This window comes from Molossus molossus, unplaced genomic scaffold (assembly GCF_014108415.1).
Source record: "Molossus molossus isolate mMolMol1 unplaced genomic scaffold, mMolMol1.p scaffold_m16_p_20, whole genome shotgun sequence".
NCBI classification, from domain to species: domain Eukaryota; kingdom Metazoa; phylum Chordata; class Mammalia; order Chiroptera; family Molossidae; genus Molossus; species Molossus molossus.
This window is the reverse complement of record NW_023425356.1, coordinates 12,639,411-12,648,495: the sequence shown is the minus strand read 5'-3', so window position 1 is coordinate 12,648,495 and position 9,085 is coordinate 12,639,411. Positions and strand designations below refer to the sequence as shown.

Sequence of the window (9,085 nt, the reverse complement as noted above, 5' to 3'; positions counted from 1 at the left end):
CTCCAGTTAAACACAGGGGATCGGGATTGAATGAGACTTAACCTGTGGACCTGCAGCCTTCACCCAGCATGGTGGTCATGTTGCCAGGACCTGGGGCTGGAAGCTCATAATACATGCAAATGCAAGGCTTCCTTCAGGGCCACCTCAGTCTGGCTCACTCCCCTCTCCAAGCAGAGGCATGAAGTTTTCTACGTTTTCTGATTTGAATTGTTTTCCTGTCAATGAGCCCCTGGCAAGCTAAGTCTTTCCTGTTTTCCTCCAGAAGCAGGTTCCAGCTGACCAGCCACCGAAACCTGCTGCTTAAGCAGCTGGTAATGGACTGCAAAACAGCACGCAGAGGGCCTGCCAGGCAGGGGTCAGCGCCCTCCTGGGACTGTGGGCCAAGGATTAAGGACACCAGAGCTCAGCTGATGTGTGCATATCCAGCTATCCTCTGCTCTGGGCTTCTTTTGGTTTTTGCAAAAATAAAAACAATACAAATACGTGTCTGTAAGCTCAAACCATACAGATTAGAAGGTAAAAAGTGGAACTTCTCAGGACAGCCACTGTTAACTATTTGTTGTCTGTCTTCTCATACTTTGTCCTGCTAAATCTTGGTATAAATATGAGTTTACATTTTTAAATTTTTTATTATCTAGTACAAAATTGGATTTATATGTTGGTTTTCAATTTGATAACTAACTCTCCAAAATTTTATATCCATTTACACTCCCACCAACAGTGTATAAAAGGGTCCATTTCCTCCCATTCTAGCCAACAGTGACTTGTTTTGTAGTAAAAATAAAATGCTGGTATGTAAATTGTAAAATTGCCTATCCCACTCTTTCCTTTCCTTCTGTTCTTTCCCTGCTTTCCATTAAATTCACAACCTCTAACCCATGCACATTACACCGAACTCCAAAGGTTTGTCAGTATATGAGAAAACGAGGGAGGGGGGATTTATGGCTCATCAACTAAGATACGGAGAGATGCAGCGTTACTCTATGAAAGGTGATGAGCCCTGCCGGAGTGACTCAGTGGTTGAGTGTTGACCCATGAATCAAGAGGCTGCCAGTTCGATTCCTGGTCAGGGCACATGCCCAGGATGTGGGCCTGATCCCCAGTGGGGGGCATGCAGGAGGCGGCCAATCGATGTTCTCTCTCATAGATGTTTCTATCTCTTCCTCTCCCTTTCTCTCTCTTTAAAATCAATAAAGAAAAAAAAATTTTTAAGTGGAACTCTAAATCAGTGTTCTCTCCCTTGTACTATATCCATAGTTTTATATGTGTGAAAAACAGAGGTTTATGTATACAGATATAAAACTAAGTGTAGCCCAGATGGTGTGGCTCAGTGGATTAAGTGGTGTCCCATGGACTGAGAGGTTCCCGGTTTGATTCCTGGTCAGGGAGCAAGCCCAGGTTTCGGGCTCAATCTCCAGTAGGAAGCATGCAGGAGGCAGCCAATCGATGTATCTTTCTCACACTGATATTTCTCTCTCTCTCTCCCTTCCTCTCCCTCTAAAAAAAAATCAATAAAAACATATTTTTAAAAAATCATATTGCAAAAACAAAATAAGTGTAATTTGTGAACATATTTGTATCATATCTCACTCCTTGTTCATAATACATAAAATGTGGTAGATGGTGCAGAAGACATTATGAAGTGGTTTAAAAACAGAACCTCAGTGAAGGTCACCTTGCAGGCCCTGTCAAAAGGATTGGGAAATGAACTATAAATGAATCTTTTTTTAGATATGGTTCTGGAACAAACAAAGTGTAAAAGGGTTAATTGCAAGGGATTTTGGAGTCAGAAACACTTGGGTTCGAGGACATTTTTCCATTTTTTGTTCAGATAGAGTAGGACGAAGAGAGAAACATCGATGTGAAAGGGACACATCGTGTGGCTGCCTCCCACACAATCCCAACTGGGGCCAGGGACAAACTGCAACCGAGGTACATGCCCTTAGTGGGAACTGAACCCAGGTCTCTCTGGACCGCAGGCTGATGCTCTAACCGCTGAGCCAAACCAACCAGGGCTCAAGTTCTATCTTAAGCACACATGGATACGTGACCTTGGACAATTAAGTCAAGTTCTCTGGGCTTCCAGTTTCTTATCTGTGAAAAAGAATGCTGAGTGGATGAAATGAGATAACATATGTAAAACACCTAAAAAGTCAATAAAAACATATTTTTTAAAAAATCAATGAATTAAGTTATACGAAAATCAAAGCTTTAACTGAGTAAGTCCTCTGTATCTCTGATCCTGACTGTAGAGGGTGGTTGTTAGTTGACCTCTTTCTCCTTTCCCAACAGTTCTGTCTTACATTTGGAGATCTGTTTAGTCCTAGGGAAGATGACTCTTTCCTCTGACTTCAGAGGTCAATCAGGAGACCCCTGAAGGCTAAGATAATCATTGCATTTTATCTACAGCCACTAAGATGCATGTGACCAAAGCTGCTGTAATCAGGGTGACCCTCAGGACTGTGTTGAGACTACAGGGACAAAGGTGCTGTTTTTTCTGCTGAGTGTGGATGAGAAAGCAGGTGGCCCTGGGAGTGTTTTTAGCTAGTTTGGGGCAGCTGTAGTACAAACACAGCAGAGAAGAAAGAAGGGCATTGTTTTGCTGTTAGATCAAGCCTCATCTAAAAACTAGCTGCCTCAGGACTTTCTGACATCACGACCTGATAAATTCCATATTCAAGTCTATTTTTCTGTTAGTTGCTTTTGAAAGCATCCCAATTAAGTATTGTAGTGGCAACAACAATGAACAAAGAAGCATGCCTGGCATTTCTTTCTATTTCACAGGAAAGTAGCAAGTATTTTGCTAAGGCCCCTTCATGCCCCCTTGAGAACAAATAGCCCAAGGCTGACTCCTCTAAGCAGAAGCAAATAAACAACCAGAGCAATAACTCCTCTTCTTCCAAAGTCATAACCAGTTTGAGCTCAGGATCTCTCAAACTTGTGGCAAAAGTCTTAGGTTCTCCTTGTTAACCTGTAGAGGTGGAGTTACACCAGCAGCATCACCACAGCTCTGACCCTGTTACTCCACTCACACACTTCCTGTGGCTCCTCAGCACCCCTGAAGGCCTCCATTCTCGTCTCCCACGGCACCACTCTATTCTCTCTTGTACTAGCTTTTCTCCAAATCTGGTATGCTTTCATGTTTCATTCTCAGTGTCTTTGCCTGTCATACTCTCTCCCCATTCTGTACATGGCAAATCTCACCTATCCTTTAATGTCGAGCTCAAAGACCACTTTCCCCATCTTCCTAAGGGGTGACTTCCTGGGGCCTTCATGGTACTTTGTACACACCTTTCATTATAAGGCTCATCACATGTTAAGGTCAATGTGTTTCTATGCCAGACTCCCCCACCAGACCAAGGGTGCCTCAACAACAAGGCCTCTATCTTTTTATTTCAGTATAAAGTGACGGTTAAGTAAACTAGTTCTGGAGGTAGGCTCCCAGCTCTACCACTTATGTATTAGCTCCTTTACCTTGGGTAAGATACTTAACCTCTCTTTGCCTCAACTTCCTCATCAGCAGAGTGAAGATTAAAAATAATATCCAGCCCTGGCCAGTTTGGCTCAGCAGTTAGAGCACTGGCCTGTGGACCAGAGAGTCCTGGGTTTGGTTACCCCTAAGGGCACATGCCTCGGTTGCAGTTTGTCCTGGGCCACAGTTGGGGTCGTGTGGGTGGCGGCCACTCGATGTGTCTCTTTCACATCGATGTTTCTCTCTCTCTCTTCCTTCTACTCTATCTGAAGATAAAGGCAAAAAATGTCCTGGGATAAGGATAAAAATAATAATAATAATAATAATATCCATATCACCCTGTCTGTGGGGCCCAGAGAGGCAGAAGGCTACTCTCTCATTACAGCTGAGTCCCAAAGACTTTGACTCCAAGGGAAGAGGATGAAGAGGAACCTTTGAAAGAGCTCACAGCTCAGCCTTTGCAGTTCTCAGTAACTAGGTCACCTCTGAACAGATCTTACAGCAGCTTTTTCTGTTCTATGCACAACCATTTTGAAGTTTTTCCAAACTCATTAATTTCTGGGCTCTAAACAGCCTGATTTTTTTTTTTTTTTTTGCTTGTGTAAATAATTTTAATTTTTAAACTTTTTTTTTAACTTATTTTTTCCATGAAAATTTAAACAGCACAAAAAGAGAAAATTAAGTCACTCCTTCAGAGGTAATTACTGCTTACAGTGTCCTGTATTGTTCCTTCCCACATTTTCTTTTTTAAATTTCAGCTTTATTGAGGTGTAGTTGACATATCATTAACTGCCTATATATTTAAAGTTTACAAAAAAAAAAAAAGTATTAAAAAAATAAAAGCCCTGGCTGGTTTGGCTCAGCAGTTGGAGAGTTGGCCTGCAGACCAGAGAGTCTCGGGTTCCGTTCCCACTAGGGGCTCGCACACACACACAAAAAAAGTTTAAAGTTTACATGTGGCTGAGTTGGTTTTTTTTTTTTGCATTTTTATCTTGAGATAGAGCTGGAAGGAGAGAGGGAGGAAGAGAGAGAGAGAGACATCGATGTGAGAGAGACACATTGAGTGGTTGCCACCTACATGACCCCAACCAGAGCCAGGGACATACTACAACCAAGGTACATGCGTGCCCTTAGCAGGAACTGAACCTGGGACTCTGGTCCATGAGCCCACGCTCTAACTGCTGAGCCAAACCGGCCAGGGCACAAGTGGGTGAGTGTTGACATGTATAGACACCTGTGAGACCATAACCATGATCAAGATAATATATCTTCCCCTACTCTCCAAAGTGTCCTCCTGCTCCTTTGTAATCCATTCCCAACACTAACCAACCCTTTCCACAGGCAACCACTGCTCTGCCTTCTGTCTGTCACCATGGATGGGTTTACATAGTCTAGAGTTTTATGTAAATTAAATAGCACAACATGCACTCTTTTTATCTGGCTTCTTTCATGCAATATAATTATTTTGAGATCTATCGTGCTATTGTTTATACCAATGTTTCATTCCTTTTTATTGCTGAGCAACAGTGCATGGTATGGATGTACTTCAGCATGTTTATCTATTGATTGTTGATGGCTATTTGAACCATTTCCAGTTTTTGCCTATTACAAATGAACTGTTCTGAATATTTGTGTACAAGACTATGTAGGGGTGGTAGGAGAGGTGGAGGAAATAGTATGGAGGGATAAATGTTGATGAAAGGAGACTTTACACAGGGTAGTGAACACAATACAGTGTACAGATGATATGTTGTGAAATTGTACACCTGAAACCTATATAATTTTGTTGACCAGTGTCACCCCAATAAATTCAATGAAAAGGATAATAAATAAATAAATTTTTTAAAAGACTATGTCTTATTTGAATAACTGTTAAAACAAAACAGTAACAACTATGAGCGACTGGATAGGGAATGTGGGTAGTGATAGTGGTAACATGTGAGCTATTTCTTTTCAGTATGTGTAGCTAACTTCTGCATAAAATCTTAAACAACAAATTATCTAAATATTTACAAAGTAGAATCATTGAGTTGATTGCAAAACTTAGAATTCACCAGTCCAAATTTCCACCTAGCATAGACCCAACTCAAATGTCATCACTTCTGGAAGGAATCCAGAGTGAGTCACCAGCTATCTTAAATACACTTTGCAAGAAACTTTGAAACATTGTCAAAAAATTCCCTGAGGGCAGGGACTTTGGTCACTGCTATATTCCATCACGTAAAGCCTGGACACATGCATGCATGCACACACACTTTTTGCCTAAGCAGCTCATTCCATTTTGGGACAGTTCTAATAAGTATCTGTACCTGATGTGTAACAGATATTAATCAACATTTTTGTCCTAATTATACCTTCTAGAGCCATACTTTCCACATGAAATTAAAAATGTTTAAGAATGCAGATCCTGACTCTAACCATTTGTTTAGTTAAGGCATAGTTTAATTTAGGACTAAGGAGGAACAGTTTGCCACCCCAAAATGTGCCTCTTTGGAATAGTGATTATTTTAAGCTGGTTACTTCTAAAAAATAAAAGACCCAGCCCTGGCTGGTTGCTCAGTGGTTAGAGTGTTGGCCCGCAGACCAGAGAGTCCTGGGTTTGGTTCCCGTTAAGGGCACGTGCCTCAGTTGCGGTTTGACCTCGGTTGGGGTCATGTGGGTGGCAGCCAGTCAATGTGTCTCTCTTAATCGATGTTTCTCTGTCTCTCTTCCCCCCCTCTCTCCCTCCTGCTCTATCCGAAGATAAATGCAAAAATGTCCTCGGGTGAGGATAAAAAGAAATAAATAAATAAATAAATAAATAACCCAGAAAAAACTTTGACCTTCCCCCTAAATGGCTAAAAGAATTTGGATAGAGGATCTGCTCCAGGACCATACAGAGCCACACTGACCTGGTCCTTCTCAAAGGCAGTGCGTATAGTTGTATGATTTGGGGCAAACACTTAATCTTATTATGCCCTAGTTTATTTATTTGTGAAATGATAGTGGTAGCTATCACCCAAGACTGTTATAATTACATGAGAAAATGTACTAAAGCCCCTTACACAGGGTTATCATCATTGACTATCCCACAGTTTTTAAGGATCTTGCTAAAGAATGGTGCACCAAACCATATACAGAGCTCCAGATGTGGCCACCAGGGTGGCAGAGTGCTTTCATTTTTGGTTTGTTTGTTTTGTTTTGTTTGCTTGTTTTTAGCAGTTATACTGGAAATAATGAAGACCCACTCCAGGGATTTTCATAGGCCTGCCTTCCTTCCTTCCTTCCTTCCTTCCTTCCTTCCTTCCTTCCTTCCTTCCTTCACCCTCCCTCCCTCCCTCCCTCTCTCCCTCCCTCCCTCCTTCCTTCCTATTTTTACTTTTTTTAATCCTCACCTGAGAATATTTTTCCATTTATAGAGTGGAAGGGAGAGAGAGAGAGAGAGAGAAACATTGATGTGAGACACATTGACTGGTTGCCTCCCACATGACCCCAACCAGTGCCAGGCCGCAACCGAGGTACATGCCCCTGACCAGAATTGAACCCACGACCCTTTGGTCGGTGGGGCTCTAATCACTGAGCTAAACCGGCCAGGGCCATAGGATTTTCTTTTGGACCATCATCCGAAAGCTCATACCTATTTAATCTATTCCTAGATTTAATTCCAGGATACAATAATACTCTTAATGGTTTGGAGTAATTATTCCAAAATAACAAGATCTTTTCAAATCTTGACTCTGTTATCTAATTCATTAAATTTTGCTCCCAAATTTGTCATCAACAAATTTAATTTAAATGCTTTCTTAAGTCCTTGATAAAACACCAAGCAGGATAAGGTCAAAGGCCCTGAATCATTTCACATGGACACAAGCTATTCAACCCGCACAACCCAGCAAACAATATCAGAATCTTGTCGCTTTTTCCTTTCGGAGCGTCACTGAAGATCCTGGTGTCATTATGGGCCACCGCCCCGCCTGGTGCTACCAGTATTGTGAGAACAAGCCGTATCCAAAGTCTCACTTCTGCAGAGGTGTCCCTGATGCCAAGATCCACATCTTTGACCTGGGGTGGAAAAAGGCAAAAGTGGATGAGTTCCCACTATGTGGCCACATGCTGTCAGATGAATATGAGCAGCTCTCCTCCGAAGCCCTGGAGGCTGCCTGCATTTGTGCCAACAAGTACACGGTGAAAAGCTGTGGCAAAGATGGTTTTCACATGCGAGTGCAGCTCCATCCCTTTCATGTCATCCGCATCAACAAGATGTTGTCCTGTGTGGGGCTGACAGGCTCCAGACAGGTATGCCGGGTGCTTTTGGAAAGCTCCAGGGCAGAGTGACCAGGGTCCACATTGGCCAAGTCATCATGTCCACCCGCACCAAGCTGCAGAATAAGGAGCATGTGATTGAGGCCCTACGCAGAGCCTATTTCAAATTTCCTGGCCGCCAGAAGATCCACATCTCCAAGAGGTGGGGCCTTACTAAATTTTTTTTTTTTTTAATCCTCACCTGAGGACACTTTTGCATTTATCTTCAGATAGAGCAGGAGGGAGAGAGGGGGGAAGAGAGAGAGAGAGAAACATCAATGTGAGAGAGACACATCAAGTGGTTGCCACCCACACAACCCCAACCGGGGCCAGGGACAAACTGTAACCGAGGTACGTGCCCCTAGCAGGAACTGAACCCAGGACTCTCTGGTCTGCAGGCCGACGCTCTAACCGTTGAGCCAAACCAGCCAGGGCAGGCTTTACTAAATTTAATGCAGATGAATTTGAAGACATGGTAGCTGAAAAGTGGTTCATCCAAGATGACTGTGAGGTCAAATACGTCTCTAACCATGGTCCCCTGGACAAGTGGCGGGCACTGCACTCATGAGAGTCTCAGTACTGCCCCCTCCTTACACCCACCAATAAATCCTACTTCCTGTCAAAAAAAAAAAAAAAGAAATCTTTTCACATCTTTCATCATTTCCTTAATTATATCAACTTACTCTGTAAAAGCCTTGCTAAAATCAAGACAGAGTATAACTAGACATTATTCTAATTCATACACTTAGTAACTTTATCATAAAATATAAAAAACTTGACATGAATTAGTTCTAGAAAACTCATATTCATTCCAAGTGTCAACATCTTCCTTTATGAAGTGTCCACAAAACAACTATTTAAAATACTATTCTGGGATTTTTTTCCCTGTGATCAACATCCTACTTCCTGGTACAAGGTTCTAGAATGGGTCATTTTCTCATTTATGACATCTATAATGTTTTCATATTTTCATCTGACACCCTTTTATTTTTACCACAAGTTCTCAAGAATTTTTTAATGCCAAAATATGTATAATTTGGTGGTCAAAGACAGAAAATTGCTGGGAGATCCATGATCCTATTAAAATTATTTTACTACTACAGAATATAACTCTCTGGGCCCAGATATTATGGGAGTCATTTTTTAAAAGCTCATTTACTATTTTTTTTTTATCCTCACCCGAGGACACTCTTTTCATTTTTTGTTCAGATAGAGTGGGAGGGAGAGAAAGGAAGAGAGAGAAAAACATCGACGTGAAAGGGGCACATCGAGTGGCTGCCTCCCGCACGACCCAATCAGGGCCGGGGACAAACTGCAACCAAGATACGTGCC

At 42.1% G+C, this 9,085-nt stretch overlaps 1 pseudogene; it reads left to right on the top strand.

Annotated features, from left to right (window-relative positions):
* Positions 1 to 7,408: 7,408 nt before the first annotated feature.
* On the top strand, positions 7,409 to 8,370 carry LOC118637224 (annotated as a pseudogene).
* The last annotated feature ends 715 nt before the right edge of the window (positions 8,371 to 9,085 follow it).